The sequence below is a fragment of the Balaenoptera physalus genome, assembly GCF_965194825.1.
Source record: "Balaenoptera physalus genome assembly, chromosome: 8".
Classification (NCBI taxonomy): Eukaryota; Metazoa; Chordata; class Mammalia; order Artiodactyla; family Balaenopteridae; genus Balaenoptera; species Balaenoptera physalus.
Window position 1 is genome coordinate 66036262 of NC_138887.1, and position 27868 is coordinate 66064129.

The 27868-nt window shown below is 37.6% G+C and overlaps 2 long non-coding RNA genes across 3 annotated transcripts in view; one reads left to right on the forward strand and one right to left on the reverse strand.

Annotated features, from left to right (window-relative positions):
• The window catches only part of LOC309665579, a 227053-nt gene that overhangs the window by 194829 nt on the left and 4356 nt on the right, over positions 1–27868 (forward strand). The window lies entirely within an intron of this gene.
• Positions 2012–27622, reverse strand: LOC309665589. Its single transcript, XR_014266548.1, has 2 exons — positions 17462–27622; positions 2012–17150 (listed from the first exon to the last, which is right to left on the reverse strand). It is a non-coding gene; the product is annotated as an uncharacterized lncRNA (long non-coding RNA).

The following is a 27868-nucleotide window of genomic DNA, read 5'->3' on the forward strand; positions in this document are numbered from 1 at the left end:
CTTTCCAAGCAGGACAAAGGGACCCTCAGTGATGAGGGCCTCACGCTGCAGGTGGCAGGCAAGACTTGGGGTCAGATGGGCAAGATCAGAGCGGCAGACAGCAACAGACAGACACTATTAATAATTTAAGATAAATTTAATTTAAGGTTAAATTAAGTAGTTTAATAATCTGCTTTTACTTATCCCTCAACAGCTTCCTTTCGCAGTCTTATCATGGCCACGTCACACATTTAACGACTTCTCTTAAACCCCAAAACCACCCTGAATGTTATCAGGAAACTTCCCATCCTGTGGAAAAGAGAGAACTCTTGTAACTTCTCTTAACTTTCCATTAAGTGTACAGCTATGTCAAAGCCTCTTTTCTGTCCTCCCTTGGTCTAATACTTCTTCTTTATTGGCTACTTTGCCTGTGCCACATACGTGCTCAAAATTCTCATGTTCTACAACCAAACATTTCCCACTCAAACATTTCCCACTCAAGCCTGCCTCTCCCTGAGGCCACCAAACTCTCTCTCCCTCATCAGTACAGTCCTTAAAAGGAAAGTATCTTTTTGCTTTCTATTTTCTCACTTCATTTTCTTTGCTTACCCCACAGAAAGTTAGCTTCTATCCCCTCCTTTCTAATAAAGCTGTTCTCACAATGGTCATCTCCATCTACTTCCTAATTGCCACATCTGATTTTCTCATCTCCATTTTCATTGTAGTTGATTTTGAAATAATTATTCAGTCACCATTTTGTCCCTGGCATTGTTTTAATAATTGTCACATATTCCTTTTAGTCCTCAACATAATCCTGTGTATTAGGTGTTTTATTCCACATTTTATAGAGAAGGAAGCAGCTTTGCTTGACGCCATTAACAACTTCCTCCATCTGGACTATCTTCCTCTCTGAGTTTATATAAAACTACTCTTTCCTGATTCTCCACCCGGTTTGGGGACTGCTTTTTCTCTCTTTTCCTGCCTCCTTTACCTTTGTCCATTTCTTTTTCCCCCCTCTGGTATACATTCTTTCTCAGTGATGTAAATTAATCCTACATCCGTATCTGTGCGTCGTCTCTGTGATCCTGATCTATATTTTCAACTGTGTAATTAATATCTCTACATTCATACTCAAGAAACCAAACCTAACTCATTATCTTTTCATTTATGTTTTCAATAAATATCTGTAGAATCTATAGCACATTCCAGGCCTTTTTTGCTGCCCTGGGGACATTCTGATCAGTAAAACACAGCCCTGTCCTTGAGGACCAGGAGATGGACTTGTACATAATTATAGTATAAAATGTAAGTGTTAAAATAGAAGTATGAGAAGTAGATCAAGAAGCACGAGAAGAGAGCCTGTAGCTGCCTCTCCTACTTATCAATATGACCAGTGTCAGAGATCAGGCAGGTGTGATTCTATCAAGTGGAAGAAAACTTAAAGGGACCAATGAGGATTTTAGAAGAATGTGTCAACATGTCAGGACAAGGGTTTGGAATCTGGCGATTGCCTAAGAAGCTGTGGAAGAAGTCAGAAAAGAGAGATCTGTTTTATTAGGAAAGAATGGAGAAAAGGAAATGGTGATGGGTGATCTACTTATGCAGTCAGGATCTCAGCTGTGCCACACCCTGAGCTGAGATGGCTTTAGCTGACTCCTAACTTAACGAATGGTTTCTGTGCAGTAATAATACTTTATATATATGTAACTATAATTCATTTTCAAATCATTTTTGTAGATTTTGTTTGATTCTCATTCTAACTTTATAGATAGGAATTATTGTTGTTCATTTCACAAATGGAAGGAATTGCAGCAGAGTATTTAAGAGGCTTGCTCAAGATGAAAAGAGCTAGTTAGTAATCAATAGATATGGAATCAGGTCTGTTATTCTACAGATCTTGCTATTATTATGAGCCTGACTCCTAGCAATTACAGAGAGAACTGAAGTTATGTAATAAAATGTAGTGGGGTTGTTTTTAGTATTTTTAAAAATTATTTATTTATTTATTTATTTTTATTTTTGGCTGTGTTGGGCCTTCGTTTCTGTGCGAGGGCTTTCTCTAGTTGTGGCAAGCGGGGGCCACTCTTCATCACGGTGCGCGGGCCTCTCACTATCGCGGCCTCTCTTGTTGCGGAGCACAGGCTCCAGAGGCGCAGGCTCAGTAGTTGTGGCTCACGGGCCTAGTTGCTCCGTGGCATGTGGGATCTTCCCAGACCAGGGCTCGAACCCGTCTCCCCTGCATTGGGGGGCAGATTCTCAACCACTGCACCACCAGGGAAGCCCCTGAAATGTAGTTTTATTGAAGGCTGATCCTGAAAAATTTTGGAAGTCAATGTGAAATTTGCAAACACACTGATACATTTTCTAGAAAATTTCTGAAAATTGTTTGTCCTAATTTTTGATTGTTTAGTTTTGTCCTCTGTGAATCTATTTGTTCAGGTATGTTAGCATAAATATATTCATATTGATCAAAACGCATCTCCTGACTTGGGATTTGGTAAATTTGGCTATTACATAAATACTACGGGTTTTGAAAGACTATTGTGTTGCTTACTTCCTGCCAATAGATCTCTTTTCCTAGTCTAAACAATTAAAATAATTTAATAGTTTTTCTTTTTTTAAAAAAAAAATCAGTTTGAGTGATTATTAAAAGGAGGAAATGTGTGTTTCTCACAGTGCTGGGTCTCTTTTCATACAATGGAGTAACAGAGTCCTGGATAGGGGCCCAAATACCCTGCTAGATTTTTTAAGACAACTTCAAAATATCCAAAATATATTAAAGGAATAAGAAAAGGTTAACATCAATCTTTCTTTAACTGTGTCTAGTATAATTTATTATGTCTTATGAGATTAAGTAAATGTACTTTGTTCAGTCTCCTGTGGGTGCGTTTTCAAGATTGGGAACAATCGTGACAGAGCCTGACAGTCCTGAGTCAATCTTGTTAACTCCTTCTTCCACCTGTGGGAGAGGCAGATGAGCGCCCCTCACTGTGAGGAAAATCTACTGAATGTCAAGTCATTCTTTAGTCTTTAGGGGAAGAAGTGCTGTCCAAGGTCAAAGAGAAACCTTTTGAGACTTCTCTTTGGGCTCACTAAATGTTCTCTGTTGGGCTGGGAGGTGGAATTACTAAGGTAGCCAGCACACACGGTGGAACTTTCCAGAGCTTCTTCCATCAAATTAATTGTCTCTTTTAACAATGCATAATTTTAGATGATACATGCATGATATCTAGAGCTTTTTATTTTATTTTATTTTCCTGTGGATTGTATTGTGGGGAGGGAGATTGTTTTTACTACAGTTTATCAGTTTGACCTTTTTGGGAGTCAGGCATTTAGAGGAGTTGCTACTCATCTCTCTCTTCTTGGGATTCTTAGAAAGCTCCGACTTAACTTTATCCATATTTTGAGAGCACTTGGAAACTGAGGAAAGGAAGATGTGCTGAACGTTGAGGTGGTGCTTACCTCTCTCTACCATTCACTTTTCCTACTGTATGTTTCTACTTTCAAAGAAAAATTAATATATATACCTCAGAAATTTACTTAAAATGTTTCGTTCTTAATTCCAAGTCAAAGAATTTGATTAGTATTTATTTTTTTCTAAGCTGTTATCTATTCTGATTCCTTGAGAAAAGCACAGTTTCTTTTCCTAAAATGATGGTACTTGACCATGGTATGTAAAATTGTAATTAGTGATAAAATAATCCCATATTGGCTAAAATTAGTTTGTGAGTTCATCCCTAATCCCTGAGAAACAAAGAGAGAGGAACATCAAAACTCAATCAGCCACCATGAAACACTGATATTTCTTGAAAGAATTCAGAGGTTTAAAAAAATGTATGATGCTTGAAATATCTCCTGAATTTTGCCCCACCAATATTACATACTGCCTCATTCACACACAAACACACACTTACTTTGGCTAATTCTCTATGTGTTCATTCTATGAAAAAATATAATATGGTGATGACCACCTAGAACAGAATTCTTCCACAATACTTTAGAATCAATAGGTATTAATGGCAGGTATATTGGGGAAGGGGCATTAGATGAAAATTATGAAAATTAAATAACATTTTGGAAAAGTGAATGAATTCATATTTGGAGAATACAGATAATTTGAGAATAATTCAGTTAACACTTTGGGTTTGGAAATACAATAGAAGCTTCCTTAACCAACTTTGAATTAACCACTTGGCCAACTTAACTGCCACTCTCCATTCCTTCTGTAAATCATACCAATTGATATTTAGCGCATATGAGCTAGCCTCATGGCTATGAGGCTACTCTCTGGCCAGCCCACGAACTTCTGCTACTTCCAACTGAGTTATACACTTACTAAGTGTAAGTTGTGATCGTTACCAAACCTGTAAGTGCCAAATGTGTGTGACATTGAAACTGTGATATTTCATTAGATATAAACAAACCAATGAAATATGTTTGAAGAGTCCTGGATTTTATGGAACCTAAGTTGCATACACCACATTAAAGTTTTTTTGCTCCATATTAAAGAAAGTGAAACTGAAGCTTGAGGATGATACAATATTGGTTTGCTCAAAGATGATATAGAACTTCGATCATCTGATCCATGCTTAATGAAAAAGCTCCACATGAAAAGATTGGCAAATGAACATGTATTTGTATATTTTAAGTAGAAATGCTTAAGATGTATGTATTCCTTGTATATCTACTCATTTTAAACTGGCTTTTTGATTAACTGAACAACTACCACTTGTTAAGCACATCAACATGGATGAACCTCTCAAATGATTTTCTAAATGAAAGAAATGAGTCAACAAAGTATACATATAATATTATTCCATTTACATAAAGTTCAGAAGTAGACAAAACTAAGCAATATATCATTTAGGGGTGAATCTATATATGGTAACATTATTAAGAAACAAGGCACTCGTTGTCACAAAAGTCAGGATTCTGGTTATACATAGTTCTATAGGTGATTATACATTGCAAAGTGGTTGAAACACTAATGGCCGTTTAAATTCAGATTGGCACAGGAGATCAATTTGTACCTTTGAGGTTTTTCACCTTGATGAAGGTGCACACTTAATGTGATAACTTCAGATTTTTCTGGTTCTTATGCTACACCTGAACCCAGTGTTGGAGTGATACCCAGCCTTCTGCACTTCCTAGAAATGGTCTGCCCCTTTGATTGGCAACTATTTCTGTTCCATATTTTTTACCCTCTTTACTTATTTCTTTTTGGAAATTGACTTCCAGAGAAAGAGCCACTCTGATTTTCTATTAGGAGTTAAATAAATTGGTTCAAGTATAAATATCTTTTTATTTGAATGAGTTCTCACGATTATCACAACAAATTTTTTATTATGTAAATTTTCAAACATGCATAAAAATTGAGAGAATATATAATGAATCACCATGCACTCCTCACCCAGCTTCAACAATTATCAACAGTTTTCACAACGCTTCTTCTTATAATGAAATTTAGATTTTAATAAACAGCATTGACTTTCTTGAGTGCTAGTTTGTGTTTAGATGTAGGACGAACATACTTTGAAATTTAATGGATTTGAAATATGTTTCAGTTCATTGGTTACATCACTTCTGTGATTTGGAGCATTTTTAGTTATTTTTTATGTAGTAGAATAAATTGCATTTTTAATAATATCTCATATGGTTGCCTGAGGTAACACATTCTCACACTGAATTATAATTCAGTGAGAAAATATATTATTTTTTCCTAAGAACAAACACCAGTGTTCTGGATGAAATTAGGATTTAAGGTCTAGAATTCAAAATTATTATTTGGCTGATGTTCAATAGTTTCTAACGGGTAGTAGCTAAGAAATGATTATAACCATTAACAGAGAAAATTTTTTAATTTAATTTTTCTCTAAGTTTAGACATTTTCACTTTTGTTATATTAATTTTATACTTTTGGATTATTAGATATCAGATATTATATTTCCACATAATTAAATCTGCAGACCTTTTATTTTTCTCAGTCTAAATACTTGTGACTAGTTTTAAATACAAGGAAGGGGAAGAGAAATGTTCCACTCTCCCCCTGCAGATGGCTTTCCTGCAGAAGAATGAAGTGGACCAAACATGAATCTTTAATAGAATTTTAAAGTAATGACTGAATTGCACTTATATTCTATATGATAACACCCAGAAAAATGGTATTTCCCAACTTTCATCCAGGGGAAGAGGACCAAGGAGCCCCCATAGTATAGTTTTACAGGTACAATGAGGATAAAAATAAGTTGCTTTTTGATTACCATTCAATAAATTCTGCTTTCTAGACACAGGAGTTGCACACATAAATGATCAGAGAAGACTAAGGCTGGGACTCAGTTTATTGATGGCAGAAATCACCAACACCGAGTAATCCTACTCACAAGCTTATTCAGATACCAAGGGGTTATGAGAAGAGCATGGACAATGGATTCATCTGAGTGATCACGGCCTCCTGATCCTCCTTTCATTCCTCATGACAATGCACGGGGTGGGGGGCGGGGGGGAGTGGAGGGGTGATGATGGTCTATGCCCTGCTCCAGGAGAGGAATATTCCTAGTCTAAGGGAACCGGAAAGGAGGGCTACACTGGATGTTAAGCTTCACTCCTCCTGAAAGGGCCACACTAATACTCATGTGATTATGATTCCATGCAAGACATTAATTCTGTTATTCAGCACAATCTTGGCATGCCAACAATTCATATTCCAAGCCTTGAAATCTTGCTGAACCATTCTAATGCAAACTCCTCTTTTCTGTGCATATGCTGGTGTTACACACATTAGTTAAGGTAATGCTACCCGCTGTCATAAACAAACCCCTACCTGTGTAATAGCTCAAACATGATAGAAGTTTAGTTCTTTCATAACTTCCAAAATTGGTGTTCCTGATTGGTAGACAACTCTTGTCCATGTGGTGATTCAGGGCTCTGGGCTTGCACTGTTTTGCAACTTTGTCATCTTCAGCACATGCCTTCTAGGCCATTGTGCTTGTTTCATCAAGCTGGTAAATGGGAAGGGGCTTGGAAACGTTTTTATGGAGCAGGCCTGAAACTGATGCCCATCACTTCTATTTCTAGATTCTATAGGCTAGAAGTAAGTCAGGTGGCTACCTGCACCTCTAGTGAGTAGCACAGAAGGAAGAGGAAAAGGGTTCTGTGGACAGCTGGCCATCTTCAGCCATAGTTACACAGTTCTCTGTGTCTGTAGAGTCCAGGTGTTTTCCACTTATATCTACTTAGGGGCTTTTCATGAATCAGCTTGGCCAAGGCCTTCCACACAACAAAGTTAAGGTATTCATTCAACTTTATGTAATTAGTTCCCTGTGGCTTTTGATGTCAAGGACTAATAAGATCTAATTCTTCTTACAGAAATTGCTACATTTAAAGAAGAGAGAGAAAGGGCACTAATTTTGGAGAACTAATGTAGCAGCTTAATATTTGCTCATTAGAGTCCATCATTGCCAACAGATTTGTTCTTTGAAATAATTTTCATAATTACTTGACTAAATTCCTCCATGAAAATAAATGGTGTCAATTAACTCAAATTTTGCTCTAGGATGTAGATAATTAGTGAGTCTGTGTTTTCCAAATGTCTCTGTCATGAGAGCAAAGATGAGAATTCTAAATTCTTTCCTTGCAAAAGGGCAGCAGTGAACTATGCACAGAGCCTGATGTTCAGAATCATGAGATCTGAGTGGCACCCGGACGCTCAATTTCCATTGACAGCTACTCTACTGTTCTGTATACCAGCGATCCCATTTACGAAATATCTCTTACAGATAGGTTCTGAGGATCACATTGGGATGATATCAATAAAAATATTTTTGAAAATTGAAAGTTGCTATATGAGTTCCAGGTGATATTTCTTCAAATTTTTGAGTTAATATTACAGATTGATAAAAGGAACAAAAATGATGACCTGGTTAGACAGAGACCAGTCACTCAGCCTCCAGCAGACCTTATTTTTACAAGGAGGCTTGGTTACTTTTGGCTATTTTCTGAATGCTGCTTGGCAATGCCTTGAAATTCTTCTGTGTTGCACCAAAACTGTTAGGGATGGTTTTGTGGTCCCTGCCCTGCCCCCTGGACTTGACACCTCCTGGAAGTTTGGGATTCTTTTATGATCACGGGCAGAGGAATTAGCTCTCCCGAGTGGATACTCTGAGGTTTCCCTATGAAGATGCACAAAAACCCAGGCTCTGTTTTGTGCTTTGAGAGACAGTGGCCAACAGGAATGTGAGCATTTTAACTTAAACCTGGAGATACAGGCACATTCAAAAATAAGAGTGGTTTATCTGGAGTTATTAATAAGAAATAAAACTACTTCATGCCTTATTGAGTAGAGCTCTATTACCACTGGGGAGAAGAATTTAATGATTTTCCTTCTGAGAATCACTTTGCTATTGATCCTTTACATAAACAAATATATCTTTTTTTTAAGCCTCAGGAAAAAAATCAGATCAGAGAAATGAAATCTTAATGGACTAATATTTGAAAAATATTAGTTCAAATGTTAGAATGTAACAACTCCTTTTTACGGTTCATGAAATGCCCGAATATCCTTAAAAGTATCCCTAGTTAATATCCTTAAAAATCCCTGAGTTTATATTGTTAGTTAGGTGAAACTTAAATAACGCTACTAACAAGATTTAGAGAAATTTTTGCTTTTTTTATAAAATAAAATTGAATTTTCTCAAGAAATTAATAACTGGCATGGCTTAGGAATTTTGGAACTGTTTACAACATTATGAGCAGAAACTGTGAAAGGAAATGTAGAGCCAAAAAATTAATGCAGTAAGAGGCATATTTTGTGTTGATTTTGTCTTTGGCTTTTCCTGCCTAATATTTGAATCACTATCAAGTCTCAATTGGGATAAAGCACCTGCTCCAGCTATTATAACTCTTTCAGCAGCTGGTTCTTGAGCACCTACTGTGTGTCAGGCACTGTGTACATCACCATGGTTCTGCAGCCACCTGCAGGGGCCATCTTAACCTGAAGTTTGAAAATCTTCTTACGATGCTCTCAGGGCAGCATCAATCTTAAAGGTGTCTAATATTGAAAAAAAATAATAATGCTTCTTAGTGAAAGAAAACATGATGATGCTGAACTATTGCCCCAACATTTTCCTCTGAAAAAAAAAAAGGAAATATTCAGAATTTAGAATTTGCCATGAGAATTGTGTCCTTTATCCAATGATATTTTTGAAGTCGATATTATTAACCATCAACATCATTGTCCAAAAAGCTTTCATAAAAGTTAATAGTTTAGAAATAATAGCTGACAGTGAAATGTCATGATGTGAATTATAGAAGCGATGTAGACTTTCGAATCGTCTCTTTCTCAAGCTAGCTGAACTTTTCCTGTTGAAAGGAAAAGAAAAAAAAATATACTTCCAACAGGTACATTTTTTCCCTTTAGGCAAAATGTCTCATAAATTGAGATTCATTGAAATGTATACCTAGATTCTGTGTCTCCATGAGCTATAAAGTCTTAAGATTATTGCCTCAAAAGGAAAAAAAAAGTTAATTCTGACCTTTTTTAGCTGTGACTTTAATTTTATATGATTTCTGATTTCATTATTGAAGATTATATTGAAAATCATCCCAATATCCATTACACATCTTAATATCCATAAATTATGCTATTTATAACTTCAGATCAGTTGCTAATATGTTTATCTTCTCCTTCTCGACATCTCTAATCGTTTGCCTTATGAAACTTATCAGCAATACTAACAATGAGTCAAGGTCATGTATTATCAACCTCTGTCCCTGTAGTGCAGTCCTGACTGAGACAAGAAATCTGTAGGAGACCTGAACCAACTGCCTTCCTCTTGGTAACTCCTGCTTTCCTTCCCAAATTGGCTGTCCCCAGGAGCTTAGGAGTATGGATTCAGCCTCCTGCTTGGGAAAGTGATTGAGCTGTAGTATCTGTCACTCATTATTCAGAAGATAACTTTGTCTATCTGGCCAGGGTGTGTCCCCATTTTTCTCACCATTCCATGTAAAATATTTCCCATCCAAACAGGACCTTTGGTTGAACAGGAGAATATTCTTTTTGCAAAAGGATACTTTTAAAATCAAGGCTATGCAAGTTGAAATCTCCACACCAAGCAATGCTCTGTGAAATTGCATGAGAGCATGTTCCAATGTTGACCCTTGGGCTCTACCGTTGTACTCTAAGACCTGCATGTTTTCTACTTATTTGTATTATTTCGTGTGATGGACACCTTGGTTTTCCCAGCAGGGCTGTAACTGATACTTAGATATAGCTTGCAGGTGTCACCCATTATATATTTTCAATGACTAATTTACATAGGGCTGGTACTCTTTTGGTAGGAGAAACATAAATAATTCCAATAACTGGGACCCAAAGAGAAAATTTATAATAAGAAAAAAAGAGTCTGACACAATGAGCGGGATTCTGTGACAAGATCTGAAATTTGAAGGGGGAATGTAGTCAGAGCACCTGGACCAAGCCTCTTCTCTGGCATAACAGCCCCCAGGGAGAAAACGTGCTGTGATTTGTGTCTCTTTTTATTTTAGTTTTTCTTCTATTTTTTTAAATTGAGGTAACATTGGTTTGTAACATTATATAAGTTTCATGTGTACAACATGATATCTTAACTTCCGTATACACTATAGTATGCTCACCATCCAAAATTTAGTTTCCATCCATCACCATACAGTTGACCCTCTATATACATTTTGCCCTCTCCCCACCCTTCTTCCCTGCTGGTAATCACTACTCTGTTCTCTGTATCTATGTGTTTGTTTTTGTTTGTTTGGGTTTGTTCATTTCCTTATTTTTTAATTTTTAAATAATCCACATGTGACATACCACATCAACAAAATAAAAGATTAAAATCATCTTAATAGGTATAGAAAAAGCATTTGACAATATTCAACACCCATTTATGATAAAAACTCTTAATAAAATGGCTATAGAAGGAATGTACCTCAACATAGTTAAGGCCATAAATGACAAACCCATAGCTAACATCATACTCAATGGTGAAAAACTGAAACTATCCTTTAAGATCAGGAAAAAGGCCAGGATGCTTACTCACCACTCTTATTCAACATAGGATTAAAGGTTTTAACCAGAACAATTAGGCAAGAAAAAGAAATTAAAGGCATTCAAATTGGAAAGGAAGAAGTCAAACTGTCACTATTTGCAGATAACATAATTTTATATGCAGAAAACCCTAAAGATACCACACAAAAATATTAGAAATAACAAATGAATACAGTAAAGTTGCAGGGTACAAAATCAATATACAAAAATCTGTTGCATTTCTATACACTAATGATGAACAAGCAGAAAGAGAAATTAAGAAAACAATCCCATTTACAATTGCAAAAACAGAATAAAATACCTAGGAAAAAAATTAATCTAGGAGGTTAAAGACCTGTACACTGAAAACCATAAGACTGTTGAAAGAAATTGAAGAAGACACAAAGAAACACGCTGTGATTTTAAAGTGAGAGCAGTGCCTTCAGGTGCAGCACTTGAACAGTGTAATACAGCAGAGGGTAAACCTTTCCCTTTATTGTCCTGAAGCAAACTGCAGAACTGTCCTAACTCTAAGTTAGGAGCCTCTGTAGCCAGCATGGGAAGAGTTCAGAGTAGCTATGATCAAAGGCAAGAGGCACTCTGTTCTCATTCATGGGTGTGTGTAAAACACTCTTTAGGAACTTCTAATGATTGTTGCCTGTGGAGCGTAGATTGTGCCAAGATGATTCGTCCATTAGCTTACCCTCCACTCAGTTCCTTCATATTCACATTTCCAATGATCCTGTCCTCCACCTGGCGTCAGTCACCCACCGCAGCAGTCAAGACCTTCTTGTCTTCTTGCCCTTGTCATTATCAATAACCGCTCTCCTGTAACGGACAATGAACTCTCTGGCTTTGTTTAGGACTAATTCCTCCAGGAGTACCATTTTTAGCTCCTCTAGAACTCTGATCTTACAATGACTATCCCTCTCTTCTGCATTATCAATGTTTCCCTCCCAATGCAGCATACACAAATGCTCTAGAATCTCCAATCAAAAAAAAAACATTACAGTTCTTCCCCTTGACGGTAGCTCCTCTGTCCACTACCACGTAGCTCTCCTCCTCTTTATGGCAAAATGTCTTTAAAGAGCAATGATGTTCGTTTCCTTACCTGACACTCTCTTATCTTACTGCAGTCCCCATCCTTCCACTAAAACTACTTTTTTCAAGTCATCAACAACTTCCCTGTTCCCAAACATTGTGGTCAATTCTCAGTCCTCATTTAACTTGGCCTCTCACTGTCATTTGGCATTATTGGTCACTCCCTCCTTCTTAGAACACCTCAGGACTGGTGTTGTAGGGCACCATTCTTTTTTCTTCTTATTTGCTGCTTCTTATCAGTCTCCTTTTGTTTGTTTGTTTCTCCTCTGCCTGACATCTAATGCTAGAGAACCACAGGTTCAGTCCTCAGCTGTCTTTTATTCCCAGGGTAATCTCGTTCTTTCCCAGTGGCTTTAGATACCATCATATACTTAACTCCCAAATTCATATCTCCAGCCTTTTTCTTGAGTTTGATTTATCTGTCTATTGATCCCAACAGATGAATGTCTAACAGACATCTTAAATTTAGCATGTGCAAACTGAATTCTGGATATCCTCTCCTCTCTTCCCTAAACTTGCTTTTCCCTCAGAATTCCCCATGTCATTAAATAGAACTGATATTTATGGGCCAAAGTTCTGTTACAAAGGCCAGTAGGGGCAAAGAGATGTAATGGGGTTTATTTATTCATATTCTGTTAGGCACCAGCATCTTAATTACCCTCCAGCCATATGTTACCCTCCTAACTAATGGCTGCATCTGTGGAAGAAAATAAACCCTTTTCAACAAAGTGACAAACCCTAAATCCTCCTTGTTTTATATGTGATCAACAGTACATCATGGAACTAATTCCCATTGATCACTATTTTGTTCTGGTCTAGCCTGTGTTCGGCCTAAAACATGTGACCAGGTGATAAATTGCAGCCCAGATAATTAAGAGACAAGTAATTTAAATAGTGAGTTATACCCAGGAATTATAAATGGCTTCATGGGCACGTTCTGAACAGTTTTTTTCGTTTGTTTCTCTTTTTTAATGTGTCCTTTTTAGTTCTCCCTCAACCCCCCCTTTATTGAAGTTTTGTTTTTCTATTTGACCTTTTCCATTTAGTATAGATTTCAGAGTCAGAACCGGGGAGACTTAGTTCCTCTCAGCCCTAGAGGTTATTCTCAGAACAAATCAATTTGCCATTGTATTTAATAAGGTGTGTATTTATTTATCAATCATCTTGTTACTTAAAGGATTTGAGAGATGTCAGTCTAAAAAGTCTATGAGGATCATATTGATCATTAGGGCTTTTTGTGTGTATAATTTTTTGCTCTGTTTTGTCTACTAGCTTTTAGCATGTTAAATAGTTTCTGGTCTTTTCATCTGCCACATCAAAGTAATGACAGACTCTTAGAGCAATAAATAGAAAATTAAATGCTTGAAAAGCATCCGGAAAATATATAACACTCCAGATATACAGATTTTAATCTTGTAATGCGACTGGAGGGAAATTGTACCTTAGAAGTTCTCCCTGTTTGTTTCATTTTGATTTTTACTCTGTGAAATTGAATAATTAATCATACTTCATATGAAAGCCAAAATGAAAATCTTAACATATTTATGGGTATTGAAGCCTAGCTAATTTTCCTTTTACTTTGCTATGTTTATTAAGCAACATGTTAAATTCCACTTAACAAACTCTATATAGCAAGTTTCTACGTAGAATTAAAGATTCCAAAATGTAAAAAGAAGCACAGTTTCTTTCTTCAGAGCTTAAGCCACAGAAAAGGATTCACATAAACAACTGTAATATATTTTTACAAAAACCTTCCTCAGGCCTAAATATTTCTCCAGCTGGACTCCATGTATTATGAAGGGATGTTCTAGTCTCCTATGAGATATTTTACATTTTATGTTGTAATTTCAAAATCTTTTGGAAATATTAATAGATTCCTATTCAAGAACATTGAGATGACTTTCCTATAACCAAGAACTGCTGTAGACTTAAAATATATCTGTGTTTGAGTTTTTGATCAAACTGGCACCCTAAAACAACGGTTTTTTTTTTTTTTTTTTTTTTAATGCATTGATAAGCTTGCCTGCTTGCTGTTAACTTTCTAATGTCAAAGTGATAGCAATAGCCCAAAGCCTGTCAGGTGCTCAGATTGAATTATTTTCCTAGTTAAATACATAAAATTTCTCTTCTAAAGTGATAACTCACAACTGAAAGATATATTCTAATTTGACTTTAGCTTTTAAATATATTTTTAAATATCCCTTTAGTTTGACACCACAAAAAATGACTGTGGCAGAGTGACTTTTTTTTAAAATGTTGTGGTTTAATAATACAGCCACAGCCCATCGTACTGGTGGTGGGTCAGTACAAACTGTTGGATGCAGATGATGTCATGGTACACAGTATATATGAAACTCCACAGTTATTAAAATATAAAAAATAAGAACCGGTTTTGAATCAAACATTGTTTTAAGCACTTTCCATGAATTAATTTATTTAATCTTGTGGTATAGGCAGAATAATAGCCCTTCAAAGATTTCCACATCCTAATTCCCAGAACGTGTGAATATATTACATAGATGACAAAAGGGATTTTGCAGATATAAATATGATTATGGACCTTAAATTAGGCAGATTATCTTGGATTATCTTTATGGGCCAATTTTATCACATGAGCCCTTAAAAACACAGAACTCTCTCTGGCTGGAGATCAGAGAGATGTAGCAGAAGCGAGAAAGATTCAAAGTATGATAGAGACTCAATCCACCATAGCTGGAGAGAGACACATGGAAAGCATGAGCAGAAATAATGACAGCTTGTAAAATCAAAGACTGACCCCAAACTGACAGTCCACAAGGAAAGGAGGACCTTAGTCCTATAACTGCAAAGAACTGAACTCAGCCAACAACCTGAATGAGCTCAGGAGCAGATTCATCCCTAGAACCTCCAGAAAGAAACATAGTTTTGCTGTTTTTGCCCTTGTGAAACTCTAAGCACAGGACTCAGTTGAGCCATGTTCTACCTGGAATTCTGACCTAGAGAACTGTGAGATATAGTAAATGGGTGTTACTTTAAGAAGGTAAACTTGTGATAATTAGTTACAGCAGCAATAGAAAACGAATATAAATTTTGACAGCAGCTCATGAGTTGGTACTACTATTATCCCCATTTTATAGGTAAGCAAACTGAGGCACAGAGAAGTTAAGTAACATATCCCAAAATACCCAGTGGTAAAGTTAGGATTTTGACAGGAGAAATGAGTCATCATTTGAGAGAGTGTATTAAGGTTTGTCACACCCAAAAGAATATGTTGTGTATTAGAGATGTATTTTTATTAAAAGAAGATGTATGAACTGTTATCTTTTGAATTTGATCTGTAATAGTTCACTAATCGTAGTATACCAGTAATTATTAGTAAATTTGCTAATAAACATTAGTACATTTTTTTCCTCAGAGAATATTTTCAACTTCACCATATTTATTTTAGAGATGCACAATTAAATTGCTTGGTCTATAAAATTAAGAATTAATGACTAATGAATGAGAGTTCCTTATTGAACCAAAGGCATAATAACCAGAAATAAGGATTAAAATAATGGTTTATCGTGTTCAAAACCAAAAATCAAGTTCAAACACAAAACATAAAACATTAAAATAACAGAACAAATTCTTATCATGAGAATTGTCATAAGATTTAAATGCAACTGGCCACAGCATGAGGTTCATTGTGAGATGGTATGAAGTGAATGTTTAAATCTGCTTAAACTTCCTGGATTTCTGGAAATCAACACAAATCATGTTAAAATTGCCTCTCTACTTAAAAAATGGCTTGTGAGAATCGTGAAAATATGAGCACCACAAAAATATATTTGGTCACAGTGAACAAAACTGAGCACATGCTTCTTACAAAGTATCCTTATAAAATTAAAAACTATGTAAATTATACATCAACAGAGGAGACCACAAAAACCATGGTCATTAAAATTCTGCAAAGAACTAAATTAAATGAATATAATAATAATACATTAATAAATATTAAACACTAACATGTTATAAATATTAATATTTAATAAATTAATAGATTATTTATTAAATAATAAGTTAAATGCATGAAAATATGAAGGAAGAATTATTTTCTTACAAAAATATTTTCAATTGGAAAGAGTATGGACATCTCAAATAAGTCTAGTTATATTTTATTGATGGAAACATGGGGAAACTTTCAAAAGATTTTCTTTTTATCATTTACTATCGACTGACAATGTTGCTAAGGCTATATTTTAAAATATAAACTAATTTTAAATTTCTCATAATGCTACATGGAGACCTATAAATGTCATCACAGTTAATTTTTACACATGGCTTAATGTTGAAATCAGGTAGACCAAAAGCAAAAAAATACAGCTCACATTGCTAAAAGTATTCTCAAAATCTGGAGGTTAAAAGACATATATGTTGCAAATGTGTGCGTATGTTTCATACACCCTCCCCCCATAAAAACCTTAATAGTCATACACATTTTAAGCTAAATGGTCTCTGGAAGGTACAAGCCTAGAATGTATAATTTAAATATTTTGTCACCTTGGTCTAGAATTTATAACTGTTTCTGTATCTGCTCAAAGTAAGAATGAGCTATTCATGTGTTGACCATGTGTTCAAGTGGTAAGGTGTAAGGTAGACTTGTCTAGAAATCTATGAGTAGCATAGATTCGATGAACTCCACTTGTAAGGACCCAGTTGGCTCGTAGCAATATTAGTCCAATTGCTCCAAATAGGGTTGTATAGTTCCAAGTTAAAAAAAAAAAAAAAAAAAAAAAAAGGATCATTCTTTCTTAGGCATTCTAAGCTCTTTTAAGACCACTTCCAAATTCAAACTAAATAAAATGTCTTAGTGCACTGCTGCTTTTCTGTACAGATCTTGTTTCTGTTAGACATCACCAACCTTTTGACTTCTCTCTCCTAGGCTTTTAACCCCCAGGCCTTCAAGAAAAGACAAGGTGATAACATTAACTTATTTTTCTTTTTAAAGAAACACGGGGTGTAAGTCTGTAAATCAAAACCAGCACTTGGGGCTTCCCTGGTGGCTCAGTGGTTGAGAATCTGCCTGCCAATGCAGGGGACACGGGTTCGAGCCCTGGTCTGGGAAGATCCCACATGCCGCGGAGCAGCTGGGCCCGTGAGCCACAATTACTGAGCCTGCGCATCTGGAGCCTGTGCTCCGCAACAAGAGAGGCCACGATAGTGAGAGGCCTGCGCACCGCGATGAAGAGTGGTCCCCACTTGCCACAACTAGAGAAAGCCCTCGCACAGAAACGAAGACCCAACACAGCCATAAATAAATTAATTAATTAATTAAAAAAAAAAAAAAAAACAGCACTTGTGTCAAACTTCCTGCAATATGGGCTGTTCATCGCTGGAAATGGTGATACAGGGAGGTTGTAGACTTCTTCCTTATATGTCTTTAAAAATCAAGTAGTCCTAACTATCTGGAATTGGAAATGCAGATAGCTAATATCAGTGTTGCTATCTACTCAAATACAATTTTGATTTTTTTTTATTCTAACAAATCCTAACATCTTGTGTAGTTCTCTGCAATAAACCCTCAGTGTATGAAGAAACAATTCTGAATGACATAGAATAGTATTCTGGATAATGAAAGTGCTGGATGCAGAAGTTGAACTCATGATTACAAAGGAAAGAAAGAAAGTCTTATCGAAATTAAGTCATTCAAATATATTGGAACTTTATGATTTTTGCAACATGATTATCATTGTAGAGTGCTCAAAATTTCTCTTAGGAATAAAAATGTGAGTTGTACCTGACATATATTTTGCCTGTAAAATTTATACCTGAAATAATCTGTTCAGTTGACTGCGTTATGTTTCACTTGAGTCATCCAAATTATGTTAGTGAAAAGTAAATTACTCGAAAATGCAAATTTATTCAGCGTTTTATAAGTGCATTCTGCTGTCCTTCATATTAAATGATGATCTATTGAATGATGAATAGGGATTAATTTTTTTATGTTGAAAATTACAATATTTTTAATACGATACAATTCATAAAGGTTTTTTTTTTTTCGCCTGACTTTGTGTCACAAATCCTCTTTCCACTTTTCCGATGATAACCCTTTTAATGTTTTACTATCACCTTTTGTCAAGAAAGACTCTAAAGTATTAAAATAAAATTCTCAGTAACCTTTTAAATAAATCTCCCTCATCACACAAATGCTTAAATCTTGTTTCTGTGAGATAAGGTGATTCTCAAAATTTGGAACAGTACTGAATCAGTTATTCTTTTACAAATATATTAATAAAAATCTGGGGCTTCCCTGGTGGCGCAGTGGTTGAGAGTCTGCCTGCCAATGCAGGGGACACCGGTTCGAGCCCTGGTCTGGGAAGATCCCACATGCCGCAGAGCAACTGGGCCCGTGAGCCACAATTACTGAGCCTGCGCATCTGGAGCCTGTGCTCTGCAACGAGAGGCCACGATAGTGAGAGGCCCGCGCACCGCGATGAAGAGTGGCCCCCGCTTGCCACAACTAGAGAAAGCCGTCGCACAGAAACGAAGACCCAACACAGCCAAAAATAAATAAATTAATTAATTATTTTTAAAAAATCTGGAATTTATGATAATCTGAGAGAGAAAAAAGAGTGGGGTACTTGGAAACAGCAGCAATTTGTTCTCTTCTCCTTGACATCTACAAATATTTGATGGCTTCAACTCGTCCTGCGGTGTGTTAGCAATTAGAGAAATTCTAGAATCTCTTAAGGCAGACATTGCATAATAATTTGTTGTTTTGCAGTATCTCCAGTCTAAATTGTGACCACTACAGGGTTCAGAAATACTGAGTGAACTGTGGGATAGATCCATATAAGTCTATGTGTACAAGGAATGAAGAGGATTCTTGGAAGGAAAATCATTCCAAGAGAAGGAGTTGGGCACGAAAAGGTTGACAGAACCTTAGTTACTGAAGGGAAGAGCAAGTCTGCATTCAGCATGATGTCCCTGTCGCAGCTCATTTCCTGTACCAGTATGAGGACTAATGCCTGAGGGAGTAAAATGGAGACAGACCCCCACGACAGGGTGAAACACAGAACAGGGGAGGAGGCCATCCTGCTCTTTGAACTAAACACAGCCTTTTGACAACTGCAGCGCTCCAGTGCTTCAACTTGGGGCTGAGGAGAATCTGGAGAGACTGGCATGAGAGAATTTCCACTCTTCGAGGCCTAGGGAACCCCAGGGGTGCCTTCAGGAGACTGTTGTGCCTGCAGCATGTGGAAAACTCCCATGAAAGTAAAAATGGTCGTACTCAGCACTAAGGAGCCAAAGCAGGGGAGGAAGGAAACAGGATCACCAACACAGCAGCCGGCCCCGTGGTGTTTGGATTTATGGGAACTCACGTGAGACACTCCCAACGATATGTGAGAAGGAAAAGTCAGGGGTTGGGTCTTCCATTAGTAGGTTTGGATGGGTTTTATTTATGACCAGTCTCTGTAACTTCCTTATAATAGATTCTCAATAACTGTAGATTGAATGAATAATGTAAAGGTAATCTGATAATTTTCAACAGAGGTGGAAGAAAGAACTGAGAATATCGAAGGGCAACTGCAACCCTTATTCAATACGATTCTGCATTGGTTTACCTAATCTGTCTTTAGGATTTAAACATTTGGAAGACAGAATTAAAAGGATGCATTTTTCAATCATCTGATGGTGGAACAAAACAATCCCATTTTGTAGAATCTAAACAATTTTGGTCATAGTAAAGTCAGAGAATTTTAAAAGCTAGTATAAATGTTGGGGAAAATTTCTTGTTTTCCCATTTTATACCTAGGATGATACATCAGGAATGTGTTTTATGTCTTAGAATAATTTCCTGATTATCAAGTTCTACATATAAATATTTTACTTTATAGTTCTTTTGCTCTCAAAGTTTAATAAATTCTGATGTTTAAAAAATATCCTGAAAAGATGAATACGGTGTCAGTAATGAAGAGAAATGATCCATCACTGAAAAAAATCAACACTACATGTTTTTGCAGCTGCCCTACCAGCTTTTTCAGCCCTACAGGAATAATACCTAATGAAATAAATTAATTGATGTGCATTTTTCTTTAAAACTTAATTAGTGTTCGTAAGTGCAGGAAAGCTCATGTTAAAAAATATATATATTTGGTTGTGTCACTTTCTTGCTTAAGACCCCTTGATGACTCCCTACCACCACCTGTTGCAGGTTGGTTTCCTACGTAAGAAGACTTGGAAACTATGTTACTGTGTAGGAGTTTTATTAGGGAATGGTTTTAGGATCAACACTGATGGAAAGGAAGAAAAAATTGCAGAATTAAGCAGGGGGAGAAGTGAAACTGAGAATCTGTCTCCATGGGGCCTCATCTGAGGAGTTCTGAGGTTGCGACAACCCGTCTGAGTTGTCCTGAGTTAGGGTCAAGGAACCAGGCTTTATTGCCCATGTCAATCAGTCACTGAGTGTGGGCCACCATGAGAAGGAGGCATGACCTTCGATGAGATGGCCTCCTTCAGCTGAGGCAGTCCCTGAAGCGGGGCCAATCAGGGAGGGCTGAGGGCTTTCTGCTGGCAGCAGTTGGGGAAGTTAAATCCTTTATTTTTGAAGGGGGATTTGGGCGGCACATTATGGCATCTACACACCACTGGACAGGTTGAAATCATAACAGTATAGCTCACAGTCCAAAGCCAGATCCAACATACTTTTCCCAATTTATTCTCTACTATGAGCCTACCTGTATCCTGGATGCCAATCAACTCCCCTACTCGTGTTTTTTTTTTTTTTTAAATAAATTTATTTATTTATTTTTTGGCTGCATTGGGTCTTCATTGCTGCACACGGGCTTTCTCTAGTTGTAGCAAGCGGGGGCTTCTCTTTGTTGCGGAGCACGGGCTCTAGGTGCGCAGGCTTCAGTAGTTGTGGCTCGCGGGCTCAAGAGCGCAGGCTCAGTAGTTGTGGTGCACGGGCTTAGTTGCTCCGCGGCATGTGGGATCTTCCTGGACCAGGGCTCGAACCCATGTCCCCTGCATTGGCAGGCGGATTCTCAACCACTGTGCCACCAGGGAAGGCCCCAACTCCCCTACTCTTGTATACCTCTATGCTGTTGAAAACAATAACCTGGGCACACTCTCTTCCCCCCTCTTTAAGACCTCATATACTCCCTTAGTCAGAGTTAATGCTTCTTCTGTGCTTATACCATTAGCATTTATCTAACATTATGATTATTAATTTATTTACTAACTCCTGAAAAGAAGACAGCTGCTTTTCCTTCATATTGTACAACAAATACTTAACATAGAGCCAATATGCAAAGGTCCTATAAACAGTGAGTGGCCAAATGAATAATGAATGAGCAATAATTCACAAGACCAAGAGGAAGCAGATGTCACTTATTTATTTCATGGAAACTGATTATCTTATTAAGCAAGCCCAATTCATTAAGGGCAGAAATCAAATCTAATAGACCAACATTTACCCTATTCCTGGTGTACGTCTGAAACTGCTTGGAATTTTAGAAAATACAAATAAATGAGAGATGTATTCCTTGTCTTCAAGGTTCCTATGATCTATTTGAAGAGAAAGGAGACAAAAAATATAAAAATTAAATGGCACAACAGAAAATAGAATTTAATACAAAGGTACGTGAGAAATCATGGACAGCCCACCTACTATAATTGAGATGTGTTATGGAAAGTTATTTATGATTTTCTTTTTGACCAGAATTCAGGTCCAATCTTCCCACAGAACAGTATTTGACATATTAATCAATTTCCCTAGATAGCTTATATAATCCTATTTATTAAATTTAGAACAGGCCTTAGGACTAACAGTGATATATAATGTAGTGGCACTTACTATAGCATTTTTATTTGTATGCCAACTTTAATTAATGGATTAATATGTTCACATATTCAACAAATATTATGGTGAGCATCCACTGCATGCCAGGCACTGGGGTATAGCTATGAACCACTCAGATAAGCTTCTCCTTGCAGAACGAATGGTCTTTTGGGCAAAACAGACATTGAGTGATCATAATAAAGGGCACTAAGTGTTATGAAGAGGGGACCGTGGGTTATGGTAGCGTTCAACAAGGGAGCTGCTTGGGCTGGGGCTTCTTATTTAAGGCAGGGTTAGGCTGAGGTTTTAAGGGTGAATTAGATGTAAACTGGAGGTTGGAGAGAAAACGAGGAAGGATGGGTTCCAAGTAGAGGGAAGATCATGTGTAAAGGTCAAGACATGGGAGGAAATATGCATGTAGAGGCCATTTGAGTAGCAAAAAGAACTGTCTTGCAGCTAGAGTACTAAGAATAAAGTGAGACAAAGCTACATGTTGGAGAGATATGTAGAGGTCACATCATGACAAGCTTTGGAATGAGATTGGTCTTTGTCTTAAATGTCGTGGAGAGTTAAAGGTGGACAGGACAGTGTCAGATTTGCATTTGTGGAAGATTATTCTAGAAGCAGTCTACGGGAGGAGTCGTAAGGGTCAAGGATGACAGCAGGGAGACCAGGTGGCTAAAACTGCTATTGAAAGTGCACAGTAGGTTGGCCTAAGGTATTGGCAACGAAGGTGAATAGAAGTGCACGGTAGCAAGTCCACAGAATGAATGATGATTGGAGATTGATGAACTGCGGGGAGTGAGGGGAAAAGAGGAACTGGGATGCCCGGGACCCTGGAAGTTCCAGGAAGGGATGCCCGCAGTATACCTGCCTCCTCACCTGATCCAGGCAGTGTGGGAGGGGCTTGACTGTGCTCCTGTTCAGGCACAGGCCACAGAGCAGGAAAGGAGTCCCTGGGCAGGTGGCCACAGCAGAGGCAAGGGTGGAAAGTGAGCCACCCTAAGCAAAGCAGGATGAAGGAACAGAGTGACTCTGGGGGTCTGTTCCCAGTGGGGAGGAGAATCCCTGGCCAGGCCAGCACAGAAGAAAAACAAAAGAAAGCAGCCCTCGATATCTGGAACTGAGTTTTACAGGTAGACCTATTACGAGCTGGTCTGACATTCAGAGCCAGGTCATTTTATTCTCCCGTTGGACACAAACAATCTCTAACCCCAGATGAGATCACCTGAGACAAGGATAAAATGAAACAGAGCAAGACCACGTCATAATTCTATCTAAACACAGACAAAAAACATGGTTATTGTGCCAAAATAACCAAATAAAACACCCAAACACAGAAATACCCTCTTTTTCTAACAACATCCCATCCGGAGCAAACTCTGCTTCCTTAGACCCTCTTCCAACCAATCACCCAGTCCAAGCCTAAGTCTTGTAACAGGTTCTTTCTGACTCCCTCTTTACTGAGATGCCCCACGGTTCCCCATGTCCCCCGTGCTGTGGTGAGTAATAAACCCAACTTGTTCAGCTACAAAGGGGTTCCTGGTGGCCTCTGGCTGAGGGCACTGACAGTAGGCTAGAAATTCATAAATTGGCAATTGCCTGCCTATATGTGATGCACTGGCGTTTTAGTGCTGTGGAATGGCACACCATGGGCACATAATGAACATTTGCTAGACAAACAAGCAAGCATTTACAGGAATGAAGAAAAGACCACTGCAATAACCCACCTGCTTGCAATCCATTCCAACCGGTCTCTTGGACTCGAATGTTGATCTAAACCTACACGGAAAAAGAAAACAGAGAAAAAATTAAAACAAAGACAAAAACACAACCCCCAGAAGATTTATGAGTAATGCTACTTCAGTTATGGCAGTCTTTAATTTTTTTTTTTTTTAACTTTGATTTTGCTCAGGGAACTTTTAGCTTTACTCATCTTTAATTACCTCAATTTCTTGCTTAACTCAGGCACAGAAGAGATCTGTTTGTAATTTCAGATGAGAGAAAATGAAATTCCCCTCAGCAGTCAAATTTTAAAATTCAGCAGGAAGAACAATGTGCCAGTTCACAAAAAATATCAACTTTACATTTCAAGGTAATTCAGTGGTAATGCAGTATTAAAGAGCTCAAGTTTTGTTTTGAAAACAAAACAACATTCAACAGAGAGAGAGAATGTTAAGACAAAATCTATTTGTCTCTCCCTCTCTCTTTTTTATTGTGGTGAGAACATTTGACATGAGATCTACCCTCTCAACAGAATTGTATGGATACCATACCGTATTAGTAAGTGCTATAAGCACAATGCTGTACAGCAAATCTCAGGGACTTAATCAGTTATCTTGCATAATGAGCTTTATGCCTGAACAGCAGGTCCCACATCCCGCCCACCCTCCTAGCCTCTGGCAGCCGCCATTCTACTCTCTGCTTCTACGTGTCTGACTAGGTTAGATGCCTCAGATAAGTGGGATCATGCAGTATCTGTCCTTCTGTGACTGGCTTATTTCAGTTAGCACAGTGTCCTCCAGGTTCATCCCTGTTGTCGCAAACGGCAGGATTTCCTTCCCTAAGGCTAAATAACATCCTGTTGTAACGAACCACATTTTCTTTATCCACTTCTCTGGCAATGGACACGGAGGTTGTTTCCATTTCTTCACTATTGTGAATAATGCTGCAATGAACATGGGAATGCAAATATTTCTTTGAGATCCTCATTTCAATTCTTCTGGATATATACCCAGCAGTGGGATTGCTGGGTCATACAGCATTTCTATTTTTAGTTTTTTGAGGAACCTCTATACTGTTTCCCATAGAGGCTGCACCAGTTTACATTCCCACCAGCAGTGAATATGGGTTTCACCTTCTTCCCCATCCTTGCCAACACCCGTCATCTTTTTCTTTTATAACAGCCATCCTAACAGGTATGAGGTGATATCTCATTGTGGTTTTATTGTGCATTTCCCCATGGTTAGTGATGTTGGGCATCTTCTCATAAATCTTTTGGGCATTTGTATGTCTTCTTTGGAGAAATGTCTATTCAAGTCCTTTGCCCATTTTAAAATCAGGTTGTTTTTTTTTTTTGCTATTGAGTTTAAGGAGTTTCTTATATACTTTGAATATTAACCCCTTATCAGCTTTATGGTTTGCAAACATTTTCTCCCATTCTGTAGGTTGCTGTTTCATTCTAATTGTTCCCTAGGCTGTGAAGAAGCTTTTTATTGTCTCTAGAAGGTGGAATATTCAGCAGATGTTAATAGTTTTCTTTAGTCTCTTGTATTTTTCAAATGTTCAAAAAAGAACAATAATTATTTTATAATTAAAAAGAAAACAATAGTAATTCAAACTAATTAACAGAAGCCAATTCATGAAGCTAAGTGGAATGGGAAATATGGTAATTGTCTGAGCCTTGATAAAGGTTATTTGAGGAAAAAGGGGAGATTTGGACTTACATATATGGTTATTTATATTAATCATGTTCACCAAGTTCTTCCCCTCTTCTGCAATTTATTTGATGCTGACTAAGTCAATGACTCAAAGACCAAGAAACCACTTTCTGAAGCTTTTGAGAAATTTCAGTTTGCCAACTTAATTTTCTAAGTTTGGGAAAGGAAATAATGAGAAAATGAAAATGTGCAAAAAGTTACCAACTCTTGTGCATTATGGGTGATAACATTTAGCAGTTTCTATGAGAGGCAGATACAGGGATCACATTTTGCATTTTTAATACACTTCCTATATTTGCTGAAAAAAGCTAGTGTAAACAGATGCATCTCCCTAATGAGGATGCTACAACTGATATTCCTCTTTACTGTGAAAACTCCCAAAGTTTATGAAGAACACACACCAAAAAAAAAAAAAAAATAGCTGAAAGCAGAGACATGTTTTTTTGAGAACCATAGCTAAGTTTTTCTTTAATTACTGAAATATGAGTCAGATTAGGATCATGATATTCATGAATAACACAATGAATAAAAGAATGACTAGCCCACGTGGAACAGAAGATGTCAGTGCAGGGCTGTAGGCTTTGTTATTCCGAACTTAAGAGAATGATGGGCACAGTGTTATTCATTTTGGAAGATTCTACACCAAAACAGTGACATCCTAATTAGGACATGTCTGTCTCCTATTCTTGTGCTTTTCTATACACTTTGTCAGTGACTCTCAACCATGTTTTTTAGCTGTATAAGAACTCGACCTCAAATTCTCAAAACTCCTTTTTATCGTCTTTAAATATTTATGTGGCATTCAACACTTTTTTGAAAGCTATGAGTCTACCTCAAATCAAATACAGACTTGCAAGCTAAAAAGCCTGGAAACCACTGTCCAGGGGGATCAATTCAGAAGGAAATATGTCTTATATAAATTGGAAAAGCAACAGGACTAACTCGTTGCAAGCCGAAGTGATGTTGGTGTCAGACCACGGAAAATCTTAAGGATAAAGGGAATTATAGAGGCACAGCCACAGTGAATCGACCACATTCAAATGAAAGCTTCTAAGTTGTGTATAATTAATAATTTTTGAAGGGGTGGCATGAGGTTTGGGAATTTTTTTGCGGCTTCTGCCCTTTCAATGTTTTCTGCAACCATCTGGCATTAATGATGATTAACTCTACTTGCCGGGGCTATCACAACCCTATCAGAATTCTAAAACGATGCATATCAAAATAGACAGATAAAATAATTATAAGAGTTAGTAAGCAGTCCAATGTCAGGATTGAAATACAGTTGAAGATGTTGGAATATTTCTAACCTGATACAAACCATCAAACTCTGGAACTTCGCTTCTTTTACTCTACCAAGAAAGGTGATATCTCTGTTGTGGTTATTCCTGAAGGGCCCAAGTAAAGCCTGGGTGTGTGAAACCAATGATCCTCCCTCTCCAGCAGCTATGTACTTTTCTGAAATACTTGGAAGCTGAGCAGTCTTGTGGTAGAGAAAAGTGGTGATGGTGGTGAGGAGGGGAAAGCCTGTCTGTAGAAGAGTCCACCCCAAGAGAAGGAGAAGTCTGGTACAAGAAGCCAGACCCAGAAGCAGTATCTGAGGTTCTTAAGTGAGGGTGGTTCCAGGTTCTGTGAGGTTACTGATGTCTGAATAGGTCACATCTTGGCATGCTGGCCGCGTGTGTGCTCTGGAGGAGAAGCTGAGGGTGTGTAAAATCAAAGGTGCCACACCTCCACACGGAGTCTAGAGCCCAGGAAAACTGCATGCTTCATCTGCTTCTGCTGGGCAGGGGACTGCAAATCTCCTTCTCAGCTAGGTAATGAGGCAGGGCTGAACTGGAGTGGGAGGAGGCATCTTTACAATTCCAAGGTCTGTCTCTATGTGAGGAGGAGACAGTCTTGGACACAGGACTGCACATAGATAACAGATTTAGAATCATTATATCCCTGCTATGAAGTCACCATGAAATGAGAATTTCAGTTTACCAACTGATTTACTTATGCATTGTAACATAGAACAATACATAGTTTCTAATAGGTACCTCATTTTCCCCCAAAGGCTACATATAACATGTAGGTACAGTTTACAGAAAAGTAATAAAACACCCACCTAGCTTAAGAAACAGAATATACCAAATGTTGTGATTTTTGCTTTACTTCTATTATACAGTAGAAGCATGGTATCAAACGGGGTATGTTCTTCTCTCACTCAGAGCACACTCTTTAGAGAGTTACTGCTACATCAAAGGGATGAGAATTGTCTCCAAAGAAGTTGTGCTGATCTCCACTCCCACCGGTATTCGAAGGGTGTTCTTGTTGCCTCACGTACTCTAATCAGATATTTTCTTGTTTCCCTGATTTGTGGGAGGTGAGACGGTATTTTACGGTGATTTTATTTTCCTTCTCCCTGACTGCTAATACAATTAAGCATCTTTTAATTTGCTCACAAACCATTCATGTTTCCTCTTCCATGAACCGCCTTTTGTTCTTCCT